Source organism: Chiloscyllium punctatum, chromosome 21 (genome assembly GCF_047496795.1).
Source record: "Chiloscyllium punctatum isolate Juve2018m chromosome 21, sChiPun1.3, whole genome shotgun sequence".
Taxonomy (NCBI): Eukaryota; Metazoa; Chordata; class Chondrichthyes; order Orectolobiformes; family Hemiscylliidae; genus Chiloscyllium; species Chiloscyllium punctatum.
In genome coordinates this window covers 2,059,218-2,080,807 of record NC_092759.1, presented here as the reverse complement: position 1 = coordinate 2,080,807, position 21,590 = coordinate 2,059,218, and the positions used below count along the sequence as shown (strand labels likewise).

Here is a 21,590-nt window from a genome sequence, read left to right as displayed (position 1 = left end):
AGGTTTGTTCAATGTATTATTTCGGCTGCATGACACTGTGACCTTTTGCTATAAATTCTGTTTCTTATGATCCTGCTCCACAGCTACCTGATGAAGGAGCAACATTCAAAAGCCATTGCTTCCAAATAAACCTGTTGGACTATACCCTGGTGTTGTGAGATTTTTAACTCTATCTTGTGAAGGCACAGCTACAACCAAACACACTGCACTGACAAACCACAAATACCTGCAGCAGCTCAACCTACTGCTTCAATTTGCAAAACGTCTTTCTGACATTTGATGACACAGCACAGACCTCACTGGGTATGGAGGAGAAATACACCAGTCAAAGCAGCTGGGTGGAAGTGAAATGCTCTCTCTATCTGCCTGTGATTGATCAAAAGAGGCAAGTCTACCTCTTTCACAACTGAAGTCAGGAGGAGTGTGACAGTTCCTCCCCAGACATTGTACCTGTTCACAGGTACAGGCAGGAAGGGACATGTCCAAAATTACAACAACCACGCGGTTTCCATAGTGTAGTGGTTATCACGTTCGCCTTACACGCGAAAAGTTACCAGTTTTATTCTGGGTGGGAACATCGTCTTTCATCTTAGGCTTTTCTCCTCCCTCATGGAGCTGGCCAAAACTCTGACACCTCACTCTTGAGGCTTTGTCCCGACTGCCCCATCCAGAACTGGGACAGTGCAGGGTGTCAAAGGAGACAAGCGCTGGGTATGACCCCTCATGGGAAGCTGAGAATTGATTCCTGAGAGCAGGAGATGTGGGGCAGGGTCAGTGAGAGGTCAGGGGGGATTGCAGAGTGGGTCAGAGAGCTGTTGGAAAGAAGGTGCTTGTTTCAAAAGACGTCAGTCACCCAACATGGGCCTTGGAGCCACATCCCTGAGATCCAGGCTCTCTCACATTGTCACTAACTGATCCAGCCAGTGATGATGCTGGGTGCTAGCTCATCAGTTGCTGTCGTGAGGTCGTTCAAAAGCCGTCATTTCGGGCATTTTTAAAACAAATCTCGCTGATGTTGGAAATGCTGCAATAGAATCAACTCATTGATCCCGACTCTCCTCCAAATGAGGTGTTTGCACTCACCAATGGGAGCTTCTTCTTGTATTCATCGAGGAGACTATTCTGCCCATTTATAGCTGTGGTCTGTGCTGGCGGAGGGGGGGCAGGGGATCTCGCTGAGGGGTTAGATAAGTGGGAATGGACAGCAACATGAGCTAGTGGGAGGTGTGCAAATGCAGCGCTGAGTGAGTGAGAAACTCCCTTAATGTGTGTGTGTGTGTGTGTGTGTGTGTGTGTGTGTGACTGTGTCTGTGTGAGTATGTGAGACTGTGTGTCTGTGTGTGTGAGAGAGACTGAGTGTTGTGCCCAGTTCAATGTAAGTGCACAGGGGCCCCCTAGTGGCCTGGATGGGAAAGGCACTTCGCTCAGGTCTCCAGGAGCTCTGCTACAAGACTTGATTGGCGAGACAGGGTCCTTCAGCACAGAGGGGGGACAAAGCATCATTGTTTGTGTACATTTGTACCCAAGAGGGTGGGGGGGAGCTGACAAAGCAACAGGCTGGAATGTGGGTGAGTGTGAACAGAGTCTGTGTGAACAGAGAGGTGTGCGCAGACACTGACTGGACTGAGCCTTCGTGTGAACATCGACATCGGAATTGGGCGGGGTTAGTATGCGTCTGGCTGGCCGAGCGGTCTCAGGTGCTGATGTAAGTTGCAGCTTGTTTTTGAACTGACGGTTTGAGTCTCACTCCTGATTGTGTGGTTTAATTTTTTGTAAACTCATGATCGAATTGGAGTGTGAGCTTGTGATAAAATTGACACCCACCCTCAACCCCCATCCCCCATCCCCCATCCCCCATCCCCCAACCTCCAACAGGCACCTGCTGCTGGGAAGTCAGACTCGTTTCCCCCTGCCCCAGGCGGGTTTACAGAGCCGCAGGTTACTGTTTGTGTCTGTGAGTGTGTGCAGCCTCTGTGTGTACGGCCCACACCCTCCCCCAGTGTCGATTGGAAAGGCAGCAGCACTGGGTAATGGAGCTCTCAGTGAAGCGAGCGGCTGCAGAGAGAGAGAGAGAGAGTCTGTGTGTCGCTGCACTCCATCAGACTGCAGGGAGAATTTAGGAGAAAGTGAGGGCTGCAGATGCTGGAGGTCAGAGGGGAAGTGTGTGGTGCTGGAAAAGCACAGTCGGTCAGGCAGGGTCCGAGGAGCAGGAGAGTCAACGTTTCGGGCAGAAGCCCTTCATCAGGAACCCGAGAGTATTGAGACTCCTGATTGACTCAGACCAATGAAAGGTCAGGGCGCGTCCAAATGGGAGAGAGCGGATCGGAAGGGGATGTGGTGTTTTTAAAAAGGAGCAGCTCGCCCAACGTGGGGCTCGAACCCACGACCCTGAGATTAAGAGTCTCATGCTCTACCAACTGAGCTAGCCGGGCACATCACGCGCAGTTCGTTACAGTAATTGCTGTGGGGGGGATTTGCCAATTTGTTCCCTCCCATACACTCTCGACAACCTTACAGATCCACAGGGAGAAAGAGTGACTTTCAGAGTCTGAGTCTACATTAGGGTCGGGTAACACCCTCTGGCCTCGCCAGGCGACGCACCCATCCCATGAGCCATCAATGTGACACTGCCCTCCTTACGTTTCCCACCTGTCCACCGTCCTTCCCACCTATCCGCTCTACCCTCCTCTCTGAGCTAGCACCATTACCCCCAAACCCATCTACCTATCGCAATTTCAGCTCCCTTTCCCCCAACCCCACTCCCACTCCCCCTCCTATTTATCTCTCCACCCTGTTGGCTCACAATCCTCATTCCTGATTCAGGGAATGCCTGTTACGTTGATTCTTCTGCTCCTGATGCTGCCTGACCTGCTGTGCTTTTCCAGCACCACATTCAGGACTCTGATCTCCAGCCCTCATTCTCTCCAACAATGAGAGAGAGCCTGGATCTCAGGGATGTGGCTCCAAGATCCAGGTTGGGTGACCGAGGTGTTTTGAAACACGCATCTTCTTTCCAACAGCTCTCTGACCCACTCCGCAAATTCCCTTGACCTCTCACTGACCCTGACCCCAGGAATCAATTCTCAGCCTCGGATGGGGGAATGTGTGAGTTTGGGCCCGTTTCCCGAAAGGAAGAAAACGTTGTGCTGCATAGACACAAAGGTTGGAGGTGTCGTTGACAGTACAGAGGGCTGTTGTAGGCTGCAGCGGGACATTGATAGGATGCAGAGATGGGCAGAGACTTGGCAGATGGAGTTCAACCTGGATAAATGCGAGATGATGCATTTTGGAAGGTCGAATTTGAAAGCTGAGTACAGGATTAAGGATAGGATTCTTGGCAGTGTGGAGGAACAGAGGAATCTTGGTGTGCAGGTACATAGATTCCTTAAAATGGCCACCCAAGTGGACAGGGTTGTTAAGAAAGCATATGGTGTTTTGGCTTTCATTAACAGGGGCATTGAGTTTAAGAGCCGTGAGATCTTGTTGCAGCTCTATAAAACTTTGATTAGACCACACTTGGAATACTGTGTCCAGTTCTGGTCGCGCTATTAAAGGAAAGATGTGGATGCTTTGGAGAGGGTTCAGATGAGGTTTACCAGGATGCTGCTTGGACTGGAGGGCTTATTTTATGAGGAGAGTTTGACTGAGCTTGGACTTTTTTAATTGGAGAAAAGGAGGAGGAGAGGGGACATAATTAAGGTACACTAGATAATAAGAGGCATAGATAGAGTCGATAGCCAGAAAGTATTTCCCAGGGCAGATATGGCTAATACGAGGGATCACAGTTTGAACCTGGTTGCAGTAAAGTAGAGGGGATGTCAGAAGTGGACTCTTCACACACAGAGTTGTGCGCGCATGGAATGCGTTGCCAGCAGCAGTTGTGCAAATTTAAGAGACAGCTGGACATGCAACTGGTCACAGAAATTTGAGGGTGCAGATATGAGGATCAATAGTGGGCATCTTCAGAACTTCTTGTTCTGTGCGGTCCTGCTTGAAAATGTTCCCACCCAGGATCGAACTGGGGACCTTTCGCGTGTGAGGTGAACGTGATAACCACTACACTATGGAAACAATACGGCTGGACATCGATTATACACATCCCTTCCTGCCTGGGGGAGCCCTGCGAGCCAGGCGTAATGTATCCAATTTCAGCCCTGGGATTGTTGCTGTTTCTGTGTAGAGTTGTGCAAACTCAGACAGCAAGAGTCTCTCTCTCTTTCTCTCTGTGTTTATGTGTGTGTGGCCGGTGGTGAGTCTGTGGGAGGGGGGTGATTGCAGGCCCCCCCGACAGCAGCAGGAGGAGGAGCCTGGAGGCGTTTTGTCAAACCCAACCTGCGGGATTGTAAGATATTATGGTTTTAATTCCCGATCCATAGCAGCAATAGCAGCACTTTTGCATTTCACACAGAAAACATGACTGGATAAGTCGTGGAAGCAGATTGACCACAACCAGATAAGGCAAACACATTCCCTGGTGTGGCGCCCAGCTCGCTCAGTCGGTAGAGCATATGACTTTTAAACTCAAGGTCGTGGATTGGAGCCCCAGGTTGGGTGTGTGCGTATGTGTGTCTGTGTGTGTGTCTGTCTGTGTATGTGTGTCTGTGTGTGTGTATGTGTGTGTGCATATGTGTGTCTGTGTGTGTGTATGAGTGTGCGTGTCTGTGTGTGTGTCTGTGTGTGTGCGTGTCTGTGTGTGTATGAGTATGTGTGTCTGTGTGTATGTGTGTGTACATGTGTTTGTGTATGTGTGTCTGTGTTTCTGTGTGTGTGTATGTGTGTGTTTATGTGTATGAGAGAATATATAGCATAGTGGGGTCACCTATAGTGTGACATGAACTCGAAGTCCCAGCTAAGACTCTCATACACACACACACACACATCACCCCCGCAAGACACACCCACGCACATACTCTCTCACAGACTAATACTCCATCACACTCTCACACACACTTTGCCTCACACTTTCAATGCATTGTCTGAGCTGAGAATTCACCTTTTATTCATGAAACCTTGTTGTCTCGAGAATGAGACTTCAAAGAAGTTGTGGGATTTACGTGTTAATGAACCGAAACCTGCAACCCATTCTGAATGATGAAAGATGTAACAACAAGCGAGGTTTGTACAATATATTATTTCGGTTGCATGACACTGTGACCTTTTGCTATAAATTCTGTGTCTTATGATCCTGCTCCACAGCTACCTGATGAAGGAGCAACATTCAAAAGCCATTGCTTCCAAATAAACCTGTTGGACTATACCCTGGTGTGGTGAGATTTTTAACTCTATCTTGTGAAGGCACAGCTACAACCAAACACACTGCACTGACAAACCACAAATACCTGCAGCAGCTCAACCTACTGCTTCAATTTGCAAAACGTCTTTCTGACATTTGATGACACAGCACAGACCTCACTGGGTATGGAGGAGAAATACACCAGTCAAAGCAGCTGGGAGGAAGTGAAATGCTCTCTCTATCTGCCTGTGATTGCTCAAAAGAGGCAAGTCTACCTCTTTCACAACTGAAGTCAGGAGGAGTGTGACAGTTCCTCCCCAGACATTGTACCTGTTCACAGGTACAGGCAGGAAGGGACATGTCCAAAATTACAACAACCACGTGGTTTCCATAGTGTAGGGGTTATCACGTTCGCCTTACACGCGAAAAGTTACCAGTTTTATTCTGGGTGGGAACATCGTCTTTCATCTTAGGCTTTTCTCCTCCCTCATGGAGCTGGCCAAAACTCTGACACCTCACTCTTGAGGCTTTGTCCCGACTGCCCCATCCAGAGCTGGGACAGTGCAGGGTGTCAAAGGAGACATGCGCTGGGGATGACCCCTCATGGGAAGCTGAGAATTGATTCCTGAGAGCAGGAGATGTGGGGCAGGGTCAGTGAGAGGTCAGGGGGGATTGCAGAATGGGTCAGAGAGCTGTTGAAAAGAAGGTGCTTGTTTCAAAAGACGTCAGTCACCCAACATGGTCCTTGGAGCCACATCCCTGAGATCCAGGCTCTCTCACATTGACACTAACTGATCCAGCCAGTGATGATGTTGGGTGCTACCTCGTCAGTTGCTGTCGTGAGGTCGTTCAAAAGCCGTCAATTCGGGCATTTTTAAAACAAATCTCGCTGATGTTGGAAATGTTGGAATAGAATCAACTCATTGATCCCGACCCTCCTCCAAATGAGGTGTTTGCACTCACCAATGGGAGCTCCTTCTTGTATTCATCGAGGAGACTATTCTGCCCATTTCCAGTTATAGTCTGTGCTGGCGGAAGGGGGGGAGGGGTTCTCGCTGAGGGGTTAGATAAGTGGGAATGGACAGCAACATGAGCCAGTGGGAGATGTGCAAAGACAGCGCTGAGTGAGTGAGAAACTCCTTTAATGTGTGTGTGTGTGTGAGACTGTGTCTGTGTGAGTATGTGAGACTGTGTGTGTCTGTGTGTGTGAGAGAGACTGAGTGTGGTGCCCAGTTCAATGTAAGTGCACAGGGGCCCACTAGTGGCCTGGATGCGAAAGGCACTTTGCTCAAGTCTCACTGAGCCCGGCTGCAAGACTTGATTGGCGAGACGGGGTCCTTCAGCACAGAGGGGGGACAAAGCATCATTGTTTGTGTACATTTGTACTCAAGGGGTGGGGGTGGGGGCTGTCAAAGCAACAGGCTGGAATGTGGGTGAGTGTGAACAGAGTGTGTGTGAACAGAGAGGTGTGTGCAGACACTGACTGGACTGAGCTTTCATGTGAACATTGACAACGGAATGGGGCGGGGTTAGTATGCGTCAGGCTGGCCGAACGGTCTCAGGTGCTCATTTAAGTTGCAGCTTGTTTTTGAACTGACGGTTTGAGTCTCACTCCTGATTGTGTGGGTTTAATTTTTTGTAAACTCATGAACGAATCGGAGTGTGAGCTTGTCATAAAATGGACACCCACCCTTCACCCCCAACCCCAACCCCAACCCCAACCCCACCTGCTGGGACGTCAGACTCGTTTCCCCCTGCCCCAGGCGGGTTTACAGAGTTGCAGGTTACTGTTTGTGTCTGTGAGTGTGTGCAGCCTCTGTGTGTACGGCCCACACCTTTCCCCAGTGTCGATTGGAAAGGCAGCAGCACTGGGTAATGGAGCTCTCAGTGAAGAGAGAGAGAGAGAGAGAGAGTCTGTGTGTCGCTGCACTCCATCAGACTGCAGGGAGAATTTAGGAGAAAGTGAGGGCTGCAGATGCTGGAGGTCAGAGGGGAAGTGTGTGGTGCTGGAAAAGCACATTCGGTAAGGAAGCGCCCGAGGAGCAGGAGAGTGGACGCTTCGGGCAGAAGTCCTTCATCAGGAACCCGGGAGTATTGAGCCTCCTGATTGACTCAGACCAGTGAAAGATCAGGGCGCGTCCAAATGGGAGAGAGCTGATCGGAAGGGGGTGTGGTGTTTTTAAAAAGGCGCCGCTCGCCCAACGTGGGGCTCGAACCCACGACCCTGAGATTAAGAGTCTCATGCTCTACCAACTGAGCTAGCCGGGCACGCCGGGGAGGAATCTCAGTTACTGCTGTGGGGGGCATTTGGCAATTAGCTCCCTCCCATACACTCTCTGCAAACATCCAGATCCACAGGGAGAAAGAGTGACTTTCAGAGTCTGAGTCTACATTCGGGTCGGGTAACACCCTCTGGCCTCGACAGGCGACGCCCCCATCCCATGAGCCATCAATTTGACACTGCCCTCCTTCCGTTTCCCACCTGTCCACCGTCCTTCCCACCTATCCGCTCTGCCCTCCTCTCTGACCTCGCACCATTACCCCCAAACCGATCTACCTATCGCAATTTCAGCTCCCTTACCCACAATCCCACTCCCACTCCCTCTCCTATTTATCTCTCCACCCTGTTGGCTCACAATCCTCATTCCTGATTAAGGGAATGCCTGTAACGTTGATTCTTCTGCTCCTGATGCTGCCTGACCTGCTGTGCTTTTCCAGCACCACATTCAGGACTCTGATCTCCAGGCTTCATTTTCTCCAACAATGAGAGAGAGCCTGGATCTCAGGGATGTGCCACCAAGATCCAGGCTGGGTGACCTGGGTGTGTGAATGTGTGTGTGTCTGTGTGTGTGTGTGTGTGTGTGTGTGTGTGTGTGTGCCTCTGTGTATGTATGTGTATATGAATGTGTGTATGTGTGTGTGTGTGTGCGTGTATCTGTATGTGTGTATGTGTGTGTGTATGTGTGTCTGTGTGTGTATGTGTGTCGGTGTGTGTGTCTGTGTGTATGTGTGTGGGTGTATGTGTATGTGTATGTGTGAGTATGTGTGTCTGTGTGTGTATGTGTATGTGTGTGTATGTGTGTGTATGTGTGTCTGTGTGTATGTGTATGTGTATGTATGTGTGTATGTGTGTGTATGTGTATGTGTGTAGGTGTGTGTGTGTCTGTGTGTATGTGTGTGGGTATATGTGTGTGTGTATGTGTATGTGTGTGTATGTGTGTGCATGTATGTCTGTGTGTATGTGTATATGTATGTGTGTGTATGTGTGTGTGTGTGTATGTGTATGTGTGTCTGTGTATGTGTGTGTATGTGTATGTGTGTCTGTATGTATGTCTGTGCGTGTGTATGTGTGTGTATGTGTATGTGTGTCGGTGTGTGCGTCTGTGTGTATGCATGTGTGTGTTGGTGTGTCTGTGTATGTATGTGTGTCTGTGTGTGTGTATGTGTGTCTCTGTGTGTATGTGTATCTGTGTGTGTATGTATGTTTAAGTGTATCTCTGTGTGTGTATGTGTGTCTGTGTGTGTGTCTGTGTGTCTGTGTGTATGTGTATGTGTATGTGTGTCTGTGTGGGATGTGTGTGTGTATGTGTATGTGTGTATGCGTGTCTGTGTGTGTATGTGTATATGTGTGTGTATGTGTCTGTCTGTGTGTGTCTATGTGTGTGTCTGTGTGTATGTGTATGTGCATGTGTGTCTGTGTGTGTCTGTTTGTGTATGTGTATGTGTATGTGTGTCTATGTGTGTGTATGTGTGTCTGTGTGTCTGTGTGTGTCTGTGTGTGTATGTGTGTCTGTGTGTGCGTCTATGTGTGTGTGCGTGTCTGTGTGTGTCTGTGTGTGTGTCTGTGTGTGTGCATGTCAGTGTGTGTGTATGAGTATGTGTGTCCGTGTGTATGTGTGTGTACATGTTTTTGTGTCTGTGTGTGTGTGTCTGTGTATGTATGTGTGTGTTTATGTGTATGTGTGTGTGTATGTGTGTGTGTCTGTGTATGTGTCTGTGTATGTGTCTGTGTGTGTGTATGTGTGTGTGTCTGTGTGTATGTCTGAGTGTGTCTGTGTGTGTGTTTGTGTGTGTATATATGGTCGGTGTCACAGTGGGAATGCTGCAGGTTGTGAATGTGGGAGTGTGTGGAAGGGGGATGATTTCAGGTTCACCCAACAGCAGCAGGAGTAGGGGCTTGGATGAATTTTAGCCAATCCAAGCTGTGCGTTGTACATTATATTGGTTTTAATTTCCGACTCGCAGTAACAGCAGTAGGTAATGTATGGTCGGCTACCTCAGTCAGTAGAATATGAGATTTTTAAAGCCAAGGATTAAGGTTGTGGGTTCAAGGTCTATGTTTGGTGAAGCCTTCCTTTTCAATCAGCAGCTCAGTCCCCATTGACTGATCTTTCACTGATCGTAGTGAATCAAGTTAAAAATCACACAACACCAGGTTACAGTCAAATAGGTTTAGTTGTAAGTGAAGCTTTCAGATAAAACTGTTAGACTATAACCTGGCATTGTGTGACTTGTAACTTTGTCCAAGCCGATTCAACACCAGCACCTCCACATCACGAGTAAGTAAAGCCCTATCTTGTGAAGGCACAGCTACAATTGAACACACGGCACTAATAAACCACAAATACCTGCAGCAGCTCAACCTGCTGTTTCTATTTGCAAAATGTCTTTCTGCCACTTGACCACACAGGAAGAAAGTGAGGACAATAGACAATAGACAATAGGTGCAGGAGTAGGCCATTCTGCCCTTCGAGCCTGCACTACCATTCAGTATGACCATGGATGATCATCCTTAATCAGTATCCTGTTCCTGCCTTATCTGCATAACCCTTGATTCCACTATCCTTGAGAGCTCTATCCAACTCTTTCTCAAATGAATCCAGAGACTGGGAATCCACTGCCCTCTGGGGTAGAGCATTCCACACAGATGCAAATGCTGGAGATCAGAGTCAAATGGTGTGGTGCTGGAAAAGCACAGCCAGTCAGGCAGCATCTGAGGAGCAGGAGAATCAACGTGTTGAGCATGAGCTCTCCATCAGCAATGATTTGGAGATGTCGTTGTTGAAGTGTACAATGTTAAAAATCACACAACACCAGGTTATAGTCCAGCAGGTTTATTTGGGAACACTGGCTTTCAGAGTGCTGTTCCTTCATCAGGTGAGGGTGGCAGGGGCAGAAGAGAGCGTGTGTATGATAGAGGGTCTGCGTGAGTGTGTGAGTATGTAAGAGTGTGTCTGTCTGTGTATTTGTGACTGTGTGTATGAGAGAATGTATAGCGTAGTGGGGTCACCTATAGTGTGACATGAACTCAAATTCCCAGCTGAGACTCTCATGCACACACACACACACACACACACACACACACACACACACATCACCCCCGCAAGACACACCCACGCACATACTCTCTCACAGACTAATACTCCATCACACTCTCACGCGCACTTTGCCTCACACTTTCAATGCATTGTCTGAGCTGAGAATTCACCTTTTATTCATAAAACCTTGTTATCTCGAGAATGAGACTTCAAAGAAGTTGTGGGATTTACATATTAATGAACCGAAACCTGCAACCCATTCTGAACGATGAAAGATGTAACAACAAGCTAGGTTTGTTCAATATATTATTTCGGTTGCATGACACTGTGACCTTTTGCTATAAATTCTGTTTCTTATGATCCTGCTCCACAGCTACCTGATGAAAGAGCAACATTCAAAAGCCATTGCTTCCAAATAAGCCTGTTGGGTTATACCCTGGTGTGGTGAGATTTTTAACTCTATCTTGTGAAGGCACAGCTACAACCAAACACACTGCACTGACAAACCACAAATACCTGCAGCAGCTCAACCTACTGGGAATGACCCCTCATGGGAAGCTGAGAATTGATTCCTGAGAGCAGGAGATGTGGGGCAGGGTCAGTGCGAGGTCAGGGGGGATTGCAGAGTGGGTCAGAGAGCTGTTGGAAAGAAGGTGCTTGTTTCAAAAGACGTCAGTCACCCAACATGGGCCTTGGAGCCACATCCCTGAGATCCAGGCTCTCTCACATTGTCACTAACTGAGCCAGCCAGTGATGATGCTGGGTGCTAGCTCATCAGTTGCTGTCGTGAGGTCGTTCAAAAGCCGTAATTTCGGGCATTTTTAAAACAAATCTCGCTGATGTTGGAAATGCTGCAATAGAATCAACTCATTGATCCCGACTCTCCTCCAAATGAGGTGTTTGCACTCACCAATGGGAGCTTCTTCTTGTATTCATCGAGGAGACTATTCTGCCCATTTATAGCTGTGGTCTGTGCTGGCGGAGGGGGGGGGAGGGGTTCTCGCTGAGGGGTTAGATAAGTGGGAATGGACAGCAACATGAGCTAGTGGGAGGTGTGCAAATGCAGCGCTGAGTGAGTGAGAAACTCCCTTAATGTGTGTGTGTGTGTGTGAGAGAGAGACTGAGTGTGGGGCCCAGTTCAATGTAAGTGCACAGGGGCCCCCTAGTGGCCTGGATGGGAAAGGCACTTCGCTCAGGTCTCCAGGAGCTCTGCTACAAGACTTGATTGGCGAGACAGGGTCCTTCAGCACAGAGGGGGGACAAAGCATCATTGTTTGTGTACATTTGTACCCAAGAGGGTGGGGGGGAGCTGACAAAGCAACAGGCTGGAATGTGGGTGAGTGTGAACAGAGTCTGTGTGAACAGAGAGGTGTGCGCAGACACTGACTGGACTGAGCCTTCGTGTGAACATTGACATCGGAATTGGGCGGGGTTAGTATGCGTCTGGCTGGCCGAGCGGTCTCAGGTGCTGATGTAAGTTGCAGCTTGTTTTTGAACTGACGGTTTGAGTCTCACTCCTGATTGTGTGGTTTAATTTTTTGTAAACTCATGATCGAATTGGAGTGTGAGCTTGTGATAAAATTGACACCCACCCTCAACCCCCATCCCCCATCCCCCATTCCCCCATCCCCCAACCTCCAACAGGCACCTGCTGCTGGGAAGTCAGACTCGTTTCCCCCGCCCCAGGCGGGTTTACAGAGTCGCAGGTTACTGTTTGTGTCTGTGAGTGTGTGCAGCCTCTGTGTGTACGGCCCACACCCTCCCCCAGTGTCGATTGGAAAGGCAGCAGCACTGGGTAATGGAGCTCTCAGTGAAGCGAGCGGCTGCAGAGAGAGAGAGAGAGAGAGTCTGTGTGTCGCTGCACTCCATCAGACTGCAGGGAGAATTTAGGAGAAAGTGAGGGCTGCAGATGCTGGAGGTCAGAGTGGAAGTGTGTGGTGCTGGAAAAGCACAGTCGGTCAGGCAGGGTCCGAGGAGCAGGAGAGTCAACGTTTCGGGCAGAAGCCCTTCATCAGGAACCCGAGAGTATTGAGACTCCTAATTGACTCAGACCAATGAAAGGTCAGGGCGCGTCCAAATGGGAGAGAGCTGATCGGAAGGGGGTGTGGTGTTTTTAAAAAGGAGCAGCTCGCCCAACGTGGGGCTCGAACCCACGACCCTGAGATTAAGAGTCTCATGCTCTACCGACTGAGCTAGCCGGGCACATCACGCGGAGTCCGTTACAGTAATTGCTGTGGGGGGGATTTGCCAATTTGTTCCCTCCCATACACTCTCGACAACCATACAGATCCACAGGGAGAAAGAGTGACTTTCAGAGTCTGAGTCTACATTAGGGTCGGGTAACACCCTCTGGCCTCGCCAGGCGACGCACCCATCCCATGAGCCATCAATGTGACACTGCCCTCCTTACGTTTCCCACCTGTCCACCGTCCTTCCCACCTATCCGCTCTACCCTCCTCTCTGACCTAGCACCATTACCCCCAAACCCATCTACCTATCGCAATTTCAGCTCCCTTTCCCCCAACCCCACTCCCACTCCCACTCCCCCTCCTATTTATCTCTCCACCCTGTTGGCTCACAATCCTCATTCCTGATTAAGGGAATGCCTGTAACGTTGATTCTTCTGCTCCTGATGCTGCCTGACCTGCTGTGCTTTTCCAGCACCACATTCAGGACTCTGATCTCCAGCCCTCATTCTCTCCAACAATGAGAGAGAGCCTGGATCTCAGGGATGTGGCTCCAAGATCCAGGTTGGGTGACCGAGGTGTTTTGAAACACGCATCTTCTTTCCAACAGCTCTCTGACCCACTCCGCAAATTCCCTTGACCTCTCACTGACCCTGACCCCAGGAATCAATTGTCAGCCTCGGATGGGGGAAGGTGTGAGTTTGGGCCCGTTTCCCGAAAGGAAGAAAACGTTGTGCTGCATCGACACAAAGGTTGGAGGTGTCGTTGACAGTACAGAGGGCTGTTGTAGGCTGCAGCGGTACATTGACAGGATGCAGAGATGGGCAGAGACTTGGCAGATGGAGTTCAACCTGGATAAATGCGAGATGATGCATTTTGGAAGGTCGAATTTGAAAGCTGAGTACAGGATTAAGGATAGGATTCTTGGCAGTGTGGAGGAACAGAGGAATCTTGGTGTGCAGGTACATAGATTCCTTAAAATGGCCACCCAAGTGGACAGGGTTGTTAAGAAAGCATATGGTGTTTTGACTTTCATTAACAGGGGCATTGAGTTTAAGAGCCGTGAGATCTTGTTGCAGCTCGATAAAACTTTGATTAGACCACACTTGGAATACTGTGTCCAGTTCTGGTCGCGCTATTAAAGGAAAGATGTGGATGCTTTGGAGAGGGTTCAGATGAGGTTTACCAGGATGCTGCTTGGACTGGAGGGCTTATTTTATGAGGAGAGTTTGACTGAGCTTGGACTTTTTTAATTGGAGAAAAGGAGGAGGAGAGGGGACATAATTAAGGTACACTAGATAATAAGAGGCATAGATAGAGTCGATAGCCAGAAAGTATTTCCCAGGGCAGATATGGCTAATACGAGGGATCACAGTTTGAACCTGGTTGCAGTAAAGTAGAGAGGGGATGTCAGAAGTGGACTCTTCACACACAGAGTTGTGCGCGCACGGAATGCGTTGCCAGCAGCAGTTGTGCAAATTTAAGAGACAGCTGGACATGCAACTGGTCACAGAAATTTGAGGGTGCAGATATGAGGATCAATAGTGGGCATCTTCAGAACTTCTTGTTCTGTGCGGTCCTGCTTGAAAATGTTCCCACCCAGGATCGAACTGGGGATTTTTCGCGTAGGAGGTGAACGTGATAACCACTACACTATGGAAACAATACGGCTGGACGCAAATTATACACATCCCTTCCTGCCTGGGGGAGCCCTGCGAGCCAGGCGTAATGTATCCAATTTCAGCCCTGGGATTGTTGCTGTTTCTGTGTAGAGGTGTGCAAACTCAGACAGCAAGTGTCTCTCTCTCTGTGTTTATGTGTGTGTGGCCGGTGGTGAGTCTGTGGGAGGGGGGTGATTGCAGGTTCCCCCGACAGCAGCAGGAGGAGGAGCCTGGAGGCGTTTTGTCAAACCCAACCTGCGGGATTGTAAGATATTATGGTTTTAATTCCCGATCCATAGCAGCAATAGCAGCACTTTTGCATTTCACACAGAAAACATGACTGGATAAGTCGTGGAAGCAGATTGACCACAACCAGATAAGGCAAACACATTCCCTGGTGTGGCGCCCAGCTCGCTCAGTCGGTAGAGCATATGACTTTTAAACTCAAGGTCGTGGATTGGAGCCCCAGGTTGGGTGTGTGCGTATGTGTGTCTGTGTGTGTGTCTGTCTGTGTATGTGTGTCTGTGTGTGTGTATGTGTGTGTGCGTATGTGTGTCTGTGTGTGTGTCTGTCTGTGTATGTGTGTCTGTGTGTGTGTATGAGTGTGTGTGTCTGTGTGTGTGTCTGTGTGTGTGCGTGTCTGTGTGTGTATGAGTATGTGTGTCTGTGTGTATGTGTGTGTACATGTGTTTGTGTATGTGTGTCTGTGTTTCTGTGTGTGTGTGTGTGTATGTGTGTGTTTATGTGTATGAGAGAATATATAGCATAGTGGGGTCACCTATAGTGTGACATGAACTCGAAGTCCCAGCTAAGACTCTCATACACACACACACACACACACACACACACATCACCCCCGCAAGACACACCCACGCACATACTCTCTCACAGACTAATACTCCATCACACTCTCACACACACTTTGCCTCACACTTTCAATGCATTGTCTGAGCTGAGAATTCACCTTTTATTCATGAAACCTTGTTATCTCGAGAATGAGACTTCAAAGAAGTTGTGGGATTTACGTGTTAATGAACCGAAACCTGCAACCCATTCTGAACGATGAAAGACGTTACAGCAAGCTAGGTTTGTTCAATATATTATTTCGGTTGCATGACACTGTGACCTTTTGCTATAAATTCTGTGTCTTATGATCCTGCTCCACAGCTACCTGATGAAGGAGCAACATTCAAAAGCCATTGCTTCCAAATAAGCCTGTTGGGCTATACCCTGGTGTGGTGAGATTTTTAACTCTATCTTGTGAAGGTACAGCTACAACCAAACACACTGCACTGACAAACCACAAATACCTGCAGCAGCTCAACCTACTGCTTCAATTTGCAAAACGTCTTTCTGACATTTGATGACACAGCACAGACCTCACTGGGTATGGAGGAGAAATACACCAGTCAAAGCAGCTGGGAGGAAGTGAAATGCTCTCTCTATCTGCCTGTGATTGATCAAAAGAGACAAGTCTACCTCTCTCACAACTGAAGTCAGGAGGAGTGTGACAGTCCCTCCCCAGAGATTGTACCTGTTCACAGGTACAGGCAGGAAGGGACATGTCCAAAATTACAACAACCACGCGGTTTCCATAGTGTAGTGGTTATCACGTTCGCCTTACACGCGAAAAGTTACCAGTTTTATTCTGGGTGGGAACATCGTCTTTCATCTTAGGCTTTTCTCCTCCCTCATGGAGCTGGCCAAAACTCTGACACCTCACTCTTGAGGCTTTGTCCCGACTGCCCCATCCAGAACTGGGACAGTGCAGGGTGTCAAAGGAGACATGCGCTGGGGATGACCCCTCATGGGAAGCTGAGAATTGATTCCTGAGAGCAGGAGATGTGGGGCAGGGTCAGTGAGAGGTCAGGGGAGATTGCAGAGTGGGTCAGAGAGCTGTTGGAAAGAAGGTGCTTGTTTCAAAAGACGTCAGTCACCCAACATGGTCCTTGGAGCCACATCCCTGAGATCCAGGCTCTCTCACATTGTCACTAACTGAGCCAGCCAGTGATGATGCTGGGTGCTAGCTCATCAGTTGCTGTCGTGAGGTCGTTCAAAAGCCGTCATTTCGGGCATTTTTAAAACAAATCTCGCTGATGTTGGAAATGCTGGAATAGAATCAACTCATTTATCCCGACCCTCTTCCAAATGAGGTGTTTGCACTCACCAATGGGAGCTTCTTCTTGTATTCATCAAGGAGACTATTCTGCCCATTTATAGCTGTAGTCTGCGCTGGCGGAAGTGGGGGAGGGGTTCTCGCTGAGGGGTTAGATAAGTGGGAATGGACAGCAACATGAGCCAGTGGGAGGTGTGCAAATGCAGCGCTGAGTGAGTGAGAAACTCCCTTAATGTGTGTGTGTGTGTGTGTGTGTGTGACTGTGTCTGTGTGAGTATGTGAGACTGTGTGTCTGTGTGTGTGAGAGAGACTGAGTGTTGTGCCCAGTTCAATGTAAGTGCACAGGGGCCCCCTAGTGGCCTGGATGGGAAAGGCACTTCGCTCAGGTCGCCAGGAGCTCTGCTACAAGACTTGATTGGCGAGACAGGGTCCTTCAGCACAGAGGGGGGACAAAGCATCATTGTTTGTGTACATTTGTACCCAAGGGGGTGGGGGGGAGCTGACAAAGCAACAGGCTGGAATGTGGGTGAGTGTGAACAGAGTCTGTGTGAACAGAGAGGTGTGCGCAGACACTGACTGGACTGAGCCTTCGTGTGAACATTGACATCGGAATTGGGCGGGGTTAGTATGCGTCAGGCTGGCCGAGCGGTCTCAGGTGCTGATGTAAGTTGCAGCTTGTTTTTGAACTGACGGTTTGAGTCTCACTCCTGATTGTGTGGTTTAATTTTTTGTAAACTCATGATCGAATTGGAGTGTGAGCTTGTGATAAAATTGACACCCACCCTCAACCCCCATCCCCCAACCTCCAACAGGCACCTGCTGCTGGGAAGTCAGACTCGTTTCCCCCTGCCCCAGGCGGGGTTACAGAGCCGCAGGTTACTGTTTGTGTCTGTGAGTGTGTGCAGCCTCTGTGTGTACGGCCCACACCCTCCCCCAGTGTCGATTGGAAAGGCAGCAGCACTGGGTAATGGAGCTCTCAGTGAAGCGAGCGGCTGCAGAGAGAGAGAGAGAGAGTCTGTGTGTCGCTGCACTCCATCAGACTGCAGGGAGAATTTTGGAGAAAGTGAGGGCTGCAGATGCTGGAGGTCAGAGGGGAAGTGTGTGGTGCTGGAAAAGCACAGTCGGTCAGGCAGGGTCCGAGGAGCAGGAGAGTCAACGTTTCGGGCAGAAGCCCTTCATCAGGAACCCGAGAGTATTGAGCCTCCTGATTGACTCAGACCAATGAAAGGTCAGGGCGCGTCCAAATGGGAGAGAGCTGATCGGAAGGGGGTGTGGTGTTTTTAAAAAGGAGCAGCTCGCCCAACGTGGGGCTCGAACCCACGACCCTGAGATTAAGAGTCTCATGCTCTACCGACTGAGCTAGCCGGGCACATCACGCGGAGTTCGTTACAGTAATTGCTGTGGGGGGGATTTGCCAATTTGTTCCCTCCCATACACTCTCGACAACCATACAGATCCACAGGGAGAAAGAGTGACTTTCAGAGTCTGAGTCTACATTCGGGTCGGGTAACACCCTCTGGCCTCGCCAGGCGACGCACCCATCCCATGAGCCATCAATGTGACACTGCCCTCCTTACGTTTCCCACCTGTCCACCGTCCTTCCCACCTATCCGCTCTACCCTCCTCTCTGACCTAGCACCATTACCCCCAAACCCATCTACCTATCGCAATTTCAGCTACCTTTCCTCCAAGCCCACTCCCACTCCCCCTCCTATTAATCTCTCCACCCTGTTGGCTCACAATCCTCATTCCTGATTAAGGGAATGCCTGTAAGGTTGATTCTTCTGCTCCTGATGCTGCCTGACCTGCTGTGCTTTTCCAGCACCACATTCAGGACTCTGATCTCCAGCCCTCATTCTCTCCAACAATGAGAGAGAGCCTGGATCTCAGGGATGTGGCTCCAAGATCCAGGTTGGGTGACCGAGGTGTTTTGAAACACGCATCTTCTTTCCAACAGCTCTCCGACCCACTCCGCAAATTCCCTTGACCTCTCACTGACCCTGACCCCAGGAATCAATTGTCAGCCTCGGATGGGGGAAGGTGTGAGTTTGGGCCCGTTTCCCGAAATGAAGAAAAAGTTGTGCTGCATAGACACAAAGGTTGGAGGTGTCGTTGACAGTACAGAGGGCTGTTATAGGCTGCAGCGGTACATTGACAGGATGCAGAGATGGGCAGAGACTTGGCAGATGGAGTTCAACCTGGATAAATGCGAGATGATGCATTTTGGAAGGTCGAATTTGAAAGCTGAGTACAGGATTAAGGATAGGATTCTTGGCAGTGTGGAGGAACAGAGGAATCTTGGTGTGCAGGTACATAGATTCCTTAAAATGGCCACCCAAGTGGACAGGGTTGTTAAGAAAGCATATGGTGTTTTGGCTTTCATTAACAGGGGCATTGAGTTTAAGAGCCGTGAGATCTTGTTGCAGCTCTATAAAACTTTGATTAGACCACACTTGGAATACTGTGTCCAGTTCTGGTCGCGCTATTAAAGGAAAGATGTGGATGCTTTGGAGAGGGTTCAGATGAGGTTTACCAGGATGCTGCCTGGTTTGGAGGGCTTATTTTATGAGGAGAGTTTGACTGAGCTTGGACTTTTTTAATTGGAGAAAAGGAGGAGGAGAGGGGACATAATTAAGGTACATTAGATAATAAGAGGCATAGATAGAGTCGATAGCCAGAAAGTATTTCCCAGGGCAGATATGGCTAATACGAGGGATCACAGTTTGAACCTGGTTGCAGGAAAGTAGAGAGGGGATGTCAGAAGTGGACTCTTCACACACAGAGTTGTGCGCGCACGGAATGCGTTGCCAGAAGCAGTTGTGCAAATTTAAGAGACAGCTGGACATGCAACTGGTCACAGAAATTTGAGGGTGCAGATATGAGGATCAATAGTGGGCATCTTCAGAACTTCTTGTTCTGTGCGGTCCTGCTTGAAAATGTTTCCACCCAGGATCGAACTGGGGACTTTTCGCATGTGAGGTGAACGTGATAACCACTACACTATGGAAACAATACGGCTGGACGCAGATTATACACATCCCTTCCTGCCTGGGGGAGCCCTGCGAGCCAGGCGTAATGTATCCAATTTCAGCCCTGGGATTGTTGCTGTTTCTGTGTAGAGTTGTGCAAACTCAGACAGCAAGAGTCTCTCTCTCTTTCTCTCTGTGTTTATGTGTGTGTGGCCGGTGGTGAGTCTGTGGGAGGGGGGTGATTGCAGGCCCCCCCGACAGCAGCAGGAGGAGGAGCCTGGAGGCGTTTTGTCAAACCCAACCTGCGGGATTGTAAGATATTATGGTTTTAATTCCCGATCCATAGCAGCAATAGCAGCACTTTTGCATTTCACGCAGAAAACATGACTGGATAAGTGGTGGAAGCAGATTGACCACAACCAGATAAGGCAAACACATTCCCTGGTGTGGCGCCCAGCTCGCTCAGTCGGTAGAGCATATGACTTTTAAACTCAAGGTCGTGGATTGGAGCCCCAGGTTGGGTGTGTGCGTATGTGTGTCTGTGTGTGTGTCTGTCTGTGTATGTGTGTCTGTGTGTGTGTATGTGTGTGTGCATATGTGTGTCTGTGTGTGTGTCTGTCTGTGTGTGTGTGTATGAGTGTGTGTGTCTGTGTGTGTGTCTGTGTGTGTGCGTGTCTGTGTGTGTATGAGTATGTGTGTCTGTGTGTATGTGTGTGTACATGTGTTTGTGTATGAGTGTCTGTGTTTCTGTGTGTGTGTGTGTGTATGTGTGTGTTTATGTGTATGAGAGAATATATAGCATAGTGGGGTCACCTATAGTGTGACATGAACTCGAAGTCCCAGCCAAGACTCTCATACACACACACACACACACACACACATCACCCCCGCAAGACACACCCACGCACATACTCTCTCACAGACTAATACTCCATCACACTCTCACACACACTTTGCCTCACACTTTCAATGCATTGTCTGAGCTGAGAATTCACCTTTTATTCATGAAACCTTGTTATCTCGAGAATGAGACTTCAAAGAAGTTGTGGGATTTACGTGTTAATGAACCGAAACCTGCAACCCATTCTGAACGATGAAAGACGTTACAGCAAGCTAGGTTTGTTCAATATATTATTTCGGTTGCATGACACTGTGACCTTTTGCTATAAATTCTGTGTCTTATGATCCTGCTCCACAGCTACCTGATGAAGGAGCAACATTCAAAAGCCATTGCTTCCAAATAAACCTGTTGGGCTATACCCTGGTGTGGTGAGATTTTTAACTCTATCTTGTGAAGGTACAGCTACAACCAAACACACTGCACTGACAAACCACAAATACCTGCAGCAGCTCAACCTACTGCTTGTATTTGCAAAACGTCTTTCTGACATTTGATGACACAGCACAGACCTCACTGGGTATGGAGGAGAAATACACCAGTCAAAGCAGCTGGGAGGAAGTGAAATGCTCTCTCTATCTGCCTGTGATTGCTCAAAAGAGGCAAGTCTACCTCTTTCACAACTGAAGTCAGGAGGAGTGTGACAGTCCCTCCCCAGAGATTGTACCTGTTCACAGGTACAGGCAGGAAGGGACATGTCCAAAATTACAACAACCACACGGTATCCATAGTGTAGTGGTTATCACGTTCGCCTTACACGCGAAAAGTTACCAGTTTTATTCTGGGTGGGAACATCGTCTTTCATCTTAGGCTTTTCTCCTCCCTCATGGAGCTGGCCAAAACTCTGACACCTCACTCTTGAGGCTTTGTCCCGACTGCCCCATCCAGAACTGGGACAGTGCAGGGTGTCAAAGGAGACATGCGCTGGGGATGACCCCTCATGGGAAGCTGAGAATTGATTCCTGAGAGCAGGAGATGTGGGGCAGGGTCAGTGAGAGGTCAGGGGAGATTGCAGAGTGGGTCAGAGAGCTGTTGGAAAGAAGGTGCTTGTTTCAAAAGACGTCAGTCACCCAACATGGTCCTTGGAGCCACATCCCTGAGATCCAGGCTCTCTCACATTGTCACTAACTGAGCCAGCCAGTGATGATGCTGGGTGCTAGCTCATCAGTTGCTGTCGTGAGGTCGTTCAAAAGCCGTCATTTCGGGCAT

General features: G+C 49.1%; 7 non-coding genes across 7 annotated transcripts; all 7 read right to left on the bottom strand.

Moving 5' to 3' along the window:
* Positions 1–2,359: 2,359 nt before the first annotated feature.
* trnak-cuu (transfer RNA lysine (anticodon CUU)) lies at positions 2,360–2,432 on the bottom strand. Its single transcript has one exon. It is a non-coding gene; the product is annotated as a tRNA-Lys (tRNA).
* A 1,566-nt stretch (positions 2,433–3,998) lies between these two features.
* Positions 3,999–4,071, bottom strand: trnav-cac (transfer RNA valine (anticodon CAC)). Its single transcript has one exon. It is a non-coding gene; the product is annotated as a tRNA-Val (tRNA).
* Positions 4,072–7,428: 3,357 nt separating this feature from the next.
* On the bottom strand, positions 7,429–7,501 carry trnak-cuu (transfer RNA lysine (anticodon CUU)). The gene has a single exon. It is a non-coding gene; the product is annotated as a tRNA-Lys (tRNA).
* Positions 7,502–12,680: 5,179 nt separating this feature from the next.
* Positions 12,681–12,753, bottom strand: trnak-cuu (transfer RNA lysine (anticodon CUU)). The gene has a single exon. It is a non-coding gene; the product is annotated as a tRNA-Lys (tRNA).
* A 1,574-nt stretch (positions 12,754–14,327) lies between these two features.
* trnar-ccu (transfer RNA arginine (anticodon CCU)) lies at positions 14,328–14,400 on the bottom strand. The gene has a single exon. It is a non-coding gene; the product is annotated as a tRNA-Arg (tRNA).
* Positions 14,401–17,810: 3,410 nt separating this feature from the next.
* trnak-cuu (transfer RNA lysine (anticodon CUU)) lies at positions 17,811–17,883 on the bottom strand. The gene has a single exon. It is a non-coding gene; the product is annotated as a tRNA-Lys (tRNA).
* Positions 17,884–19,451: 1,568 nt separating this feature from the next.
* On the bottom strand, positions 19,452–19,524 carry trnav-cac (transfer RNA valine (anticodon CAC)). Its single transcript has one exon. It is a non-coding gene; the product is annotated as a tRNA-Val (tRNA).
* Positions 19,525–21,590: the final 2,066 nt, after the last annotated feature.